The 12,837-nt window shown below is 43.6% G+C and overlaps 1 long non-coding RNA gene across 1 annotated transcript; it reads left to right on the forward strand.

Annotated features, from left to right (window-relative positions):
• The first annotated feature begins 8,571 nt into the window (after positions 1–8,571).
• LOC311031997 lies at positions 8,572–10,349 on the forward strand. The gene is made up of 3 exons (XR_014599131.1): positions 8,572–8,945; positions 9,803–9,931; positions 10,162–10,349. It is a non-coding gene; the product is annotated as an uncharacterized lncRNA (long non-coding RNA).
• Positions 10,350–12,837: the final 2,488 nt, after the last annotated feature.

Below are 12,837 nucleotides of genomic sequence, written 5' to 3' on the forward strand. Positions count from 1 at the left end.
TTTTGAGTTCTCCTATCGCCTTTCCTTAACCCTGTGACGTTTTCCCCAGAGGTCAAGGAATAGGAGTTAGGAATAGGAGTAAGGACCTAATTTTTTGACTATTCGACTGCAACCTATGTCAACAGGAAAGGGAGGCACAGCATCAATATGCAACTTGACCTTGCCATCACCAACTGTGTTGTGAGATGGGCTGGGTCAGTCCATGATGCACGAATCTTCAGAGAGAGCTGGTTGTTCACTGAATTCCAAACCAACAGGCTAGATGAAGTTATATTTGCCGTCAGTGCCTACCCACTCCTACCATGGTTGATGACACCTTTTCCCACGGCCAACACTCCCACACTGGAAGAACAAGGTGTGCCATTGAGCGCTTTAAATGGAGAATTGAAGAAATGGTAAATAAATTGTAAATGTCCTCATTTATATAGCGCTTTTCTCCAAAGCGCTTTACAGGAATGACTGACATTCACCCATCCACGCACACATTCACACACCGACGGCGTAGTCAATCACGCAGGGCGACAGCCAGCTCGTCAGGAGCAATTGGGGTGAGGTGTCTTGCTCAGGGACACCAGGCACTCAGCTAGGAGGCGTTTTGCATGCCTCAGCTATCTGAGAGTCGAACCCCAACGAGCATGCCGCATAACACTGGCTTGTATTGTGCTTCACAATATCGCTGTCCTTTGCAGAGTCCTCCTCTCATATCGATGATCCCCCAGAGCCCTTTGCACCTGCTGATGATTTAGGCCCACCCACCCTCTAAATGAGAGACTGAGTGATGGTGCAATGCACTATTGCAATTACTTTTGAAAGGTGATGACAGATGATGGACTTTTCTTGTGTTGAAGATATTTTTTCTTTAATCTGAATTACATTTGTGATTGACAATTTTTGTTGTGATACTTTTATGGGCATAAACATTTATGTCATCAACATTTGGTTGAAAACATAGGCCACCACATACGTGACCAAAAAATAAAAAATTGATTTGACACGAAGCTGGTTATCAACTCAGTGGGCCCTAGTTTCGTAGACCAGGTGCAGTCAGCTCTCAGCGCACCTGCGCCACGCCGACGGGGTGTGTCCGCCTGGACTTTGCAAGTTTCGTGCACCGCGCAGGCTCGCGCAGGCACACCTCCCGTCTCGCCCACCCGCGCAAGTGGGAAAGAGGGAGGAGAAGAAGGCGTGAGTGGGAGACGAGGAGGAGACAAGGCGTGGACTGGGAATGGGCGCGTTTGGGATCGCATGCATTTGCGCCGATGCATGCACGAGACTTGAGAGGATCCGCCGGAACTCGTCATAAACACGCCAAGTTCTCACTACGTCAAGTCGGACACAGGTGCACTTCACAGACCTTTTTTTATTTATTTTTTATTTAAACTTTATTAATAATTGTATACATAACAAAAACTATCGCGCCAGGGGAAACACGGACTTTGCACAAAGAATATGGCCTGCCCAGTGGCGCTGGCTTTCTTCGTCGCTGACGAACTCGAGCTGAGGCATTTGAAGTCCCGTTGTTGACGGAGGCTGAGGAATTTTCTCACGTGGGAAATACCACGTGATAATTCTAACCAACTAGGGCAACGTTGAGGGGAGCTCCCCTCAACGTTGCCCTAGGCTGCGTTTCAATAACAGTTTGAGTCGCCCTCGCTCACTTGCCCTCAGCCCTTGCTATGACGTCACACGGAGGCCACTTGGAGGGCGGAGGGAAAGAGGGCGGAGGGGGAGTGAAAGAGGTAAATGGAACACACCTGCCCTCGTTCACTAACAGCCCAGACAATCATGAATCAACCACACGTTGTTGGAGTAGCGCTATACTGCCTATTCCAAATTACACAGAATATGCGGAGACTCATTTCATTGAGACGAAGACGTATTCTACGCTTGATGGCAATACGTCGGCACCTGGTAATTATCAGAATTATTCGTTTTGTATAAAAGTTTGTTCAGGCAATTCTTTATTTATTTATTTTTCTTTACCTTATAATTTGTAGACAGTTTTGTTGTTTAACCTACTTTAAGTTTAGTTGACATTAGTTTTAGTTTTAGATAGGGTTTTTTTCCTGATAGGCTACTTATTAGGCAAACAATACAAACACAACACTTAAAGTCATGTAGGATAGACGTTACAAGCAACAATGTTTAGAGCAAAGAACAGATCATTACCCAAACATTTACAAAACTTGTTTAAATTGGAGGAAAGGGGCAACAGACTGAAGCTTGATTTTAAACATTCATTTGCAAGGTTAAGCTTAAAACAAATGTGTATGTTTGTTGCTGGTGTAAAACTATGGCGTTCACAAAGCACGGGATTGAAAAGTTGTACAAGTATGTCTCAGTTTAAGAAAAATGTTTAAAAAAGACAAGATAAGCATCTTCAAAAAAGGAGAGAAAAAGAAGGGAAAAAAGGAAAGATAGATAGACGAGTGGTGTCTAGGCCTACTGCTATTTTGTTTGTTTTCTTGTCACTACTATGTTTCATCATCTTTCATATTTTGAAGCAGAGTACAATATTGGTGTTGAAGTAAGCCAATGTAATTGTAACAATAGAGAGGGGCAGGTACTATAAGTTTTCGTCATCATGCTCCTTTTTATTTATGGTGACAATGTGTACATCATGTAAATATGTGCAACTATGTGAGAATGTATACCATGAATGGAATAAATCTGAATGAAATGACATGAAACAATTTTCTATAATATAATAAATGAGAAGAAAGCATAGTTTGTTGTGCATTCTTTTGTGATACAGTTTTGATTTTATTTTTTCCAGACACCCTCTGTTCGTTATGCCGTCATCAACACAGCACTACCGTTGATGGCAGTATATTTGGATCCCCAGGAGGATCCAAAGAGGGATTTCCGTCTGTCACGTGATGCCATAAACATGTTGATGGAATTGCTTGACATCAACAAAAGTCATGGCTGGGAACCTGATTTTGAAGTTCTTTTATTTTTGTACTGGCTGGCTCATGGGGCCTCTTACAGTGTTGTTTCCCGGGCATTTGGTTCCCCGAAGACAAGTGTCTTCCGTGCTGTCCATAAGGTGGCAGGAAAAATAGTGGAGAAGAGGAGCCACTGCATCACCTTCCCCAAACCAAATGAGCTGGAGGCAACAGGAGAGGGGTTTGCTGCCCTTGCACAACATGAGGCATTCAAAGCATGTGTGGGTGCCATTGATGGCTGCCACATCAGAATAAAGGCACCTGCAGGTCCTGCCTCCATGGACTACACTAATCGCAAGCTCTTTCATTCCATCCAGCTCCAAGCTGTGTGTGACAGTGGAGGCAGGTTTTTGGACACATTTACAGGTTATCCTGGGTCTGTCCATGATACACGTGTGCTAAAGAACAGTCCTATTTACACAGGTCAACTCTACCCCCCAGCAGGCTATTTCATTGTAGGTGATGGTGGATACCCCTGCATTGAGCAGCCAATTTGCCTAATGACACCATACAGAGAGCCACTGCAGTCCAGGGTCCAGGAGCGCTACAACGGCTGTCACTCCAGGGCCCGTTCAGTTATTGAAAGGTCTTTTGGTATGATGAAGACTCGATGGCGCAGCATCTTTTTTAAGGCCCTGGAAGTTGACGCAATGTTTGTGCCATCTGTCATCACCTGTTGTGCTGTACTGCATAACATATGCCTGGGTGTCGGGGATATCGAGGACGCAGTCCAGGAAGCTTGGGCGGACAATATCCCTCTTGCCCCTCTTGCTGTTGAGGTCGGTGGAGCAGCACTTAGAGAAAGGCTGGCAGGCCGCATCTCCGCACCGGTCCAACAACTACTGGACCATGATTACCTAATGTAAACATTGTGAATGCGAATGAGACACCACACAATTATGCTTTGGAGATTTATTTTTCCACATTTCCTTTCCACATGTGGTGTATTTCTGTTTGAGTTAAAAAAAAAAGAAAAGATTGAAACTACATGAAATTTATGTTCATGTCTAAATAAAAGAAAACAAATGAGGGTGTTGTGATTAATTACTGAACTTAAACTCACAAGGCATACATCAGGGCCTAAACAAACAAAAGAAACAAAAACAAAACAAAAACAAAAGTTTCCAAACTCAATTTGCCTACATTTTGTCCACCATCTTCTCAAAAATGTTCAGAAGCCTGTCCGTCTGTGCCTCCAATCGGTTAAAGCGGTCCTCATCCCTCTCTCCTTCCTTCAGGATTATGTCAAGAAGACGTTCCCTCCGGGCTATTTTTTTGGGTGGCGATGAATGTGGTTGTTGTGGTGGTGATTGTGATGATGATGCTGATGATGATGATGATGCTGCTGATGCTGCTGATGAGGATGCTGATGAGGATGCTGATGCTGATGAGGATGCTGCTGAAGGTGTTTCTGGAGGTCCTGGCAGACTGCTGGCAGTGGCAGTGCTGCTCGTTGATGGTGGCTCATTTCCCCCTGTGCATGAGGCAATAAGGGCAGGTGGTGTTATTGATGGCCGTGACCCAATTGCCTCATGCATCAGGGGAAACCACTGCCAGCTGTCTGCCTTTTCCTCCCCCTGATCGGTTCCTGCTCCAGTAGGGGGGGCTTTCAGGTCCTATAGGGGAGAAAACAGAAGTAACACGGTCTATTTTTTTTTTTTATGAGTGAATTTGTTTCACCAATTGGATAGCTACTGTATACTAATTACCTTGTATTTCTTTTTTAGGTTTTCCCACTTTTTGGCCGCCTGTGTTGCCGTCAGCCTCCCCTGCAGACCCATCTTCTGTACAATTGTCCTGTTTACACAATAAAACAGTTATGTTATGCTCACCAAACGTATTTTCCGGACTATATGTCGCACCTGAGTATTAGTCGCATCTGTCAAAAAATATGCCATGATGAGAAAAATAAAACATACGTCGCACCGGTTTATGAGTCGCATTTATTTTTCAAACATTTAATTACTAGCCGGGTCTCATAATGGCCGGGGCTTTGAGGCCAACATCAAATAGCCTACAGGCGGGTAAAAAAAAAAACTGGAAAAAAAACTGTCGCCTGGAGCAAACGGAGGATGTGATCAGAAACTATTTGTGGACTGTCTGTGAAGACGACCTCTCCTCTGTTTCAGAGAGGGACAGCCGCTTGCACTGTCGGACCTGGGTCTCTGGTCCGTGTCCGGAGCCCGGTCGGGATCGGAGCAGAGACCGAAGACGGGCCGACAGCGCAGCGAGAATAGCACGTGAGGAAGATGAAGATGAGCTACTGCCAAACTAAACGCGACTTATAGTCAAGAAAATACGGTAGCCTACATTAAAACCTTTATATAGTCTCCCACAAATAAAATTAGCACCACAACAAAGAAGCAATGGTAAGTAATAAGTAACAGAACTACATTCAAATGCAATGCGACAGTAGGTTACAAACAAACTCACTCCCAGGCCAGCTTTGAGGCATTTCTTTTGCCAGTAAAGATATCTTGATTTGTCATTCTGAGGTTTATGAGGAGCTCTGTGTCCTCATCAGACCCTGTAACAATATGGACACAATCCCTTAATCACACAGAATGCACAGCAAACAATGTGACATCAGAAAAATAAAATGCTAGATACAAGTATTTTGCTTTCTTTTTCTTTTGTTTGTGACAAAAGCTTATATACTTACACTTGTAAACGTTGGGCTCTGCCATGACTCTGCAACACAGACAGTCTAATTGCACAATTAGTACCTGCCCGTGCTGCCTCCTTTAATTCATTTTCTTCTTCCTTGGTGGTGAATAGACAGCAGACAATGGTGTTTGAGGTTCATTATCGCCACCGCATGGACATATTTTTCGTGCACCACTGCAATGCATTGTGGGTGATATACAGCTCTGAAGTGACTATCGTTGTTCACTCGATCACTCAGCCCTCAAGGGTCGATCTCACGGAGTTCACTTCAGCTGTTCAGGGAATTGGAACAGCCCTTAAGATGGCGGCGGGGATTCCCCCGAGGGCAAGTGCTTAGGGCAAGTGAGCGAGGGCGACTCAAACCGTTATTGAAACGCAGCTCTAGTGTCTTATGTCCGCACTTATTTCAGACCATCTGCAGAGAAAAGCATGCGAAGGGAGGTACCTGGAGATCCGCGAGTTTTTAAAGTCATGTGACATGTCGCAAAGGGAAGTTATCACCAGCATTTGTGACGTTTTTTTCCCAGAATGCCTTGTTTTGCGAGGCAAATGCATGCGCATGCTTAGCTGCGTTTCAATAACGGTTTGAGTCGCCCTCGCTCACTTGCCCTCAGCCCTTGCTATGACGTCACACGGAGGCCCCTTGGAGGGCGGAGGGAAAGAGGGCGGAGGGAGAGTGAAAGGGGTAAATGGAACACACCTGCCCTCGTTCACTAACAGCCCAGACAATCATGGATCAACCACACGTTGTTGGAGTAGCGCTATACTGCCTATTCCAAATTACACTAAATATGCGGAGACTCATTTCATTGAGACGAAGACGTATTCTGCGCTTGATGGCAATACGTCGGCTTATATACTTACACTTGTAAACGGTGGGCTCTGCCATAACTCTGCAACAGACAGTCTAACTGCACAATTTAAGAAAATGAATTAAATTTAATTCATTTTCTTCTTCCTTCTTTCTTCTTCTTCCTTGGTGGTGAATAGACAGCAGACAATGGTGTTTGAGGTTCATTATCGCCACCGCATGGACATATTTTTCGTGCACCACTGCAATGCATTGTGGGTGATATACAGCTCTGAAGTGGCCATCGTTGTTCACTCGATCACTCAGCCCTCAAGGGTCGATCTCACGGAGTTCACTTCAGCTGTTCAGGGAAATGGAACAGCCCTTAAGATGGCGGCGGGGATTCCCCCGAGGGCAAGTGCTTAGGGCAAGTGAGCGAGGGCAACTCAAACCGTTATTGAAACGCAGCTCTTGATTCCAAACAAGCCTATTAATACAGCCGATTCAGATCTTCACCAATCAAATGAGCTCCTCTCCTCTCCTTTAATGCGTTAGGGGAGGTTCAGTGCAAGATCCGTCACTTGACAACCCGATGACAGAAGCAGCGCAGCCGCTCCCACCACGCGCATCACGCGCTGTGCGTGCGTATCATAAGAATAACAATGCCGATATTATAAAAAACAGGAGAGAGAGCGGGAGATGTTTTGGTCTGAGAGGCTGAGTTTCCGTTACGCGTGCCATCCGCCTTTGATCTGACGTCAGATGTGACGGGGCAATCTATATAGATATAAATTCACGTGTTGATTCAATAAGTTGCATTAAATAGTGTTTGTTGTGATTATTTATTGCATTTAAATGTGCCTGGAACTGTGGAAACCTGCCTGTGAGGTCTCGGTGACGTGTGCGCACTGCGCGCCGTCAGCCAAACTTCCACTCCGCCAGCTGTGATTCGCATTGAATGAATGGACTTTATTTACGCCTTGCGCCGAGAGTAGACCAGGTTGGAGCTGGCGAGCTTTCAGCGCAGTCTCGGCGAGGCTTTTTGCCACGAAACTTCCGCTACGCCAAGCTGAATCTGTGACGCTTCCCCCTGCTGCGCCGCCACACCCATCTTGGCGCAGGCGATCTACCAAACTGCCAAACTGACCGTGCGCAAGGCTACGCGGGTCGAAACTTGCATTGCGCCGGCTCCGCCACCCTGCGCTGCGCCACGAAACTAGGGCCCAATGTGTTAACCCGTTGATAGCTCAGTGGTAGAGTTACTGCCCCATGTACCGAGGCTCCCTGCAGCGGTCCAGCCGCGGATCCCCATAGGAGACTCTTTCTTAACCAGAGGCACTTCAAAAATGACACGGTTCGGTTCCCTCCTTTACCAAACACAACCTCCCATATTTGGTTCAGGATGGTTTGTGACAGGATGTGTACAGAATACAAAACGGTTATATTCATCTCTTAAAAGTTTTTCAGTTAAATTAAATCATATGGAAAACAATCATGTGGAAACAATAATTGTTTGTATTTAATGATAATGGTAATAATAATTCAAGAAAAACCCTTAAAATAGTAATGCAAATAAGATATGCATTTCCAAATATATTGCTCAAGGTTTTACTTATATTAAGGTACAACCATATATGTTTATTGTAGAGATCTGTGTACAGCTGAGTATAAAAACATAAATGTCAGTCACAGTGATGCTTTCAAAGATCATTTATTTAGAAAACACACAAAGTCCAAACTACTATGCCCCTAAACATCATAAATAAAACAAATGAAAAGTAAATTAAATACACAGTAAATATACAGTACATTGTGTAGTAATTTACTATTTATATGTAATTATGTTAATATGCTTTTTTCATCTTGAATGACACCAGTCACTTTAGTGCAATACCATTCATTTTAGTACAATAATTATATTCATTATAGTGCAAGTAATGCTATATTATTCTTTATTAACTATATGAATAGTATATTTTTATTCTACTATAATAATAATAATAATAATAATAATAATATTAACAATTAAAGGAACTTAGGGCAGGATTTGTGAAAAAATAAACATTCACTTTAAGTCTTTTAATGCTAATGGGTGATGAAGCGTTCAAAACCAAAAAGAATGAGACCACACACATATCTCCCCATTGCCATTGGGGTGTGCTGCATGATGTACTGCAATTCGTGGTCCGAATTTCCCGCGCAGTCCGGCGGACGTGACGTCAAATGACGCTGAATGCGCGTACTCGACGGCTTGGAGACCGGAAAAAGACAAGCGCGGTGGATTCAAGTACTGTATGTGTAGTAATGGACTCTGCTTCGGCCGGAAAATGACCCACCACCACACAAAGTCCACTAAAAAGTAATACCAAGAAGAAAACGAAGGTTTTATCAGCGGCAAGTCGTGAGTCCAAACGAAGTTATGACCAAAGCCGGGCTGGCACCCGGATAAACATTGGATATGCGTTCGACTCATGGAGGCTGCTTCAATTTGAACTCGGACTGAAAACAGATGCTGACATGGCTAATTTCCTACTAACAAGGTAAGAATACATTACAGGTCATGTTTACGGCTTGATTTGAAAATCTTATGAGATCACCGAGGACTCGGAATGAGCTAAAGTGCAAAGTAGCGTTAGCTGCTAACATGTAACTTAGTCCAACGCTGTGTAACACTGAATAATTACAGACTGCGCATTGTCCACGGTCCTTTAGTCTGAAACCGAATAGTTATAAATATGTCCCTTTATATATGGGACCGAAAGCCCAACTGTTATCCGGGAGGTGACGTTAGCAGCTGGCTGTAGCAACAGGCTAACGATTTGTTCGTGTCTGTGTAGTCATATTAGCCGCTAGCTACACACAGCGAGCCGGCTCCCCGGCTGCTTCGTGAGTGTAGGGGATAAAGCTATATCATACACACAGCACCGGCTCCCGTCTCGTTCCCGTCCCCGGGAAATACAGTATTTAGGGGGTACAGTAACGGTATTTACAGGCTGTGTGTTAGGGGCTATTGTGTTGACGTGTTGATTATACTGTTGTGATGTAGCTGAATAAAAGTCATTTAGAGCTAACCGTGAAGTGCACAATCGCATGTAAACAAGTTCAGAGAGAGAGAGCTTTTAGCATTTTTTTTTTTGACTTGTGTTGTACCTTCCACACAAGATTGCTCCAGACATTATACATTGCGTTGTATGTAAAGCAGAATAAATTGTTTGTAAAAGTGAAGCGCACAATATTACTGAACGACTGAGACGCGTATTTTCATATTATTATTGTTGCAGGCAAACATTGTATGGCCATAGTTGTTCTGGCCAAAGAGAAAAGACACCAAGGTAGCAAAGTCACAGCCAGCTTGCTGACTCAGACTGTAACTTTTTAAAATATTGCTGTTTTCCAGCTACCAGAAGAAGCAAACTCCTGAAGCAGCTACTCAGGGAAGTAAGGAGATGAGAACATCAACACCTAGCAAGCGGACAGCTGCTAAAATCTCTCATCGATTATCACCAATCGAACCAGTGTCTGAGGGGTTAGTATGTTTTCAGGAATTTCAATCTTTTCAGAATATAGACAAAACATTGAAAAATATTATAATATAAAATAACATGAAGTGCTGACATGTATTTAGCCACACTTCCCAACTACACACACACACCACTGATTACACTGGTGACATTATCTTGACGGAAGATATTCTAATGGCTGGAGTTGGAGCATTGGTATGTGTTCTAACGCTACTGTTCTCTTCTCTCCATAAAGGCCTCAGCTACATGATCCAGAGATGTGAGCAAGAGAAGAGAGAAGACAAGACCGTCTTGTTTACCAGACATTTATTTTATTATAAACATATAAAAAATAAATACAAAATAAAACTATGTACATACTGCAAATTTGAAAAATACTTTGTTTTTCTGTAAACTTTGAAAATAAATATAAAAATATAGAATGTACATAAATGGTTTTTATTTTTGGATGAAATCTTTGGCTGAAAAATGTTATTTTTTGAGGTATTGTAGAAATTGTCAGTCAGGCACCCTAAATGGAGCTTCCTTGTAACCTGTGTAATTCGCAAAAGGGTCAGGGAATTTGGCCCGGATGCGAATAACACAGCAGCTCGGTATCGGCCTCCGGTTCCCTCTTCCCAGACGCCCATTCTGCCATATCGTAAATTGCCGGTAGGCAGCAAACCGAAACTCTCTGTTATCGCTGCCCACATCTTGGCTGTCCTCCAGAGCGAAGATGTCGTTCCACGTCATCCTGACCAGAGGCAGTGTACCCTCATCCAGGAAGTACATCTCCAGATGGGCACTCCTGCTCAGACACTGGTCCGGAGCCTGCCGACAGCACAAGTTCTCCATTTGGGTTGGCATGCGTCGGCAGTTCAGGCAGGTGCACCAAGCAGGCTGCCCTCTATCTGGAACATGTGTGCCACTCCTTCCAGAGTCAATTCCAAATCCTGAAACAAAAACATTGAGAACAATAATAATAATAACTTTAGTAATCCTCAAAGGGATGTTATGATTTTATTTGATGTTATTTTTATTCTGATTCAACTTAGTATAATACCAGTTATGACATATTGACATTTCTGTTTTTCTTGTATTTACTTTGTTTTCATCAGTGCTATTCATACCATTTATATTGTCTTATAATGGAAATGGTTTCACAAATTATCTCAGTGACACTGGCACATAACACTTGGCTTGAGACATTGAATCATACTACTGCTGTTATATGATAATGACTGTACACTTATGTCAGCTTGTTAGCAAGCTTTATCCAATGTTATAAATATTAGCTATGTTGGTAATTACCACAGTCAGAAATTAGCTGCAGCCACAAAGCCAAATGCTCTTCAAATACCATAACGTTGGTGGCAGGCACATTAGCTTCACTCACCAGTCACAAAACAATGGTTATCTCTAGCTCGTTATTCACCGTGGCTGGTGAAGTTTGAACTTTAGTAACCATTTGGCCAGTGTAAGGTAAACGTACTTTACATTACAACTGTCATTTTGCTGAATGAATGCGCTAATGTTGTCAAAGAAACATCCTAAAGTTACACTAAAATAAACACTTGTTTACTTACTTCGTCGCTTGACATGATGCTGTTCGCAGATGTATGCTACCAACGTAGTTCCGCGGAGGCATGTGCGGAGGTCTTGTAGTAAACAGTCACGTGAACAGCGAGTAAATAAATAACCGTGTCACAGCATCAGCTGCACTGAAGAGTTCATGCGCGCTCCCGCGCCGGCTTGGCAGATGGCTGCAGTTACCCTAACGGCCGTCGTGTCACTGTTGAGTCTTATTTCTTGATCCTGCCCTAAGTTCCTTTAAAAGTGTAGAAAGTCACTTATTGAGCTGAATAATAAAGGTTTTTCATCTTTTCGTTGTCTCATGTGTGATTCTCTGCTGTAAACTAATAGCTTTGCTCCCAACAACTCCAATAAACAAAGATCTCAACTTAATACTGTAGTAACAAAGTCAAATACTAATAAAAAAAACAAATACGCAAATTTCTAATCAGCCAATCACATGGCAGCAACTCAATGCATTTAGGCATGTAGACATGGTCAAGATGATCTGCTGCAGTTCAAACCGAGCATCAGAATGGGGAAGAAAGGTGATTTAACTGACTTTGAACGTGGTATGGTTGTTGGTGCCAGACGGGCTGGTCTGAGTATTTCAGAAACTGCTGATCTACTGGGATTTTCACGCACAACCATCTCTAGGGTTTACAGAGAATGGTCCGAAAAAGAGAAAATATCCAGTGAGCAGCAGTTCTGTGGGCGCAAATGCCTTGTTGATGCCAGAGGTCAGAGGAGAATGGCCAGACTGGTTCGAGCTGATAGAAAGGCAACAGTAACTCAAATAACCACTCGTTACAACCAAGGTATGCAGAAGAGCATCTCTGAACGCACAACACGTCGAACCTTGAGGCGGATGGGCTACAGCAGCAAAAGACCACACCGGGTGCCACTCCTGTCAGCTAAGAACAGGAAACCAAGGCTACAATTCACACAGGCTCACCAAAATTGGACAATAGAAGATTGGAAAAACGTTGCCTGGTCTGATGAGTCTCGATTTCTGCTGCGACATTTGGATGGTAGGGTCATAATTTGGTGTCAACAACATGAAAGTATGGATCCATCCTGCCTTGTATCAATGGTTCAGGCTGGTGGTGGTGGTGTAATGGTGTGGGGGATATTTTCTTGGCACACTTTGGGCCCATTAGTACCAATCGTGTCAACAGCCTACCTGAGTCCATCCCTTTATGACCACAGTGTACCCATCTTCTGATGGCTACTTCCAGCAGGATAACGCGCCATGTCATAAAGCGTGAATCATCTCAGACTGGTTTCTTGAACATGACAATGAGTTCGCTGTACTCAAATGGCCACAGTCACCAGATCTCAATCCAATAGAGCACCTTTG

Source organism: Eutrigla gurnardus (genome assembly GCF_963514095.1).
Source record: "Eutrigla gurnardus genome assembly, chromosome: 21".
Lineage (NCBI taxonomy): Eukaryota > Metazoa > Chordata > Actinopteri > Perciformes > Triglidae > Eutrigla > Eutrigla gurnardus.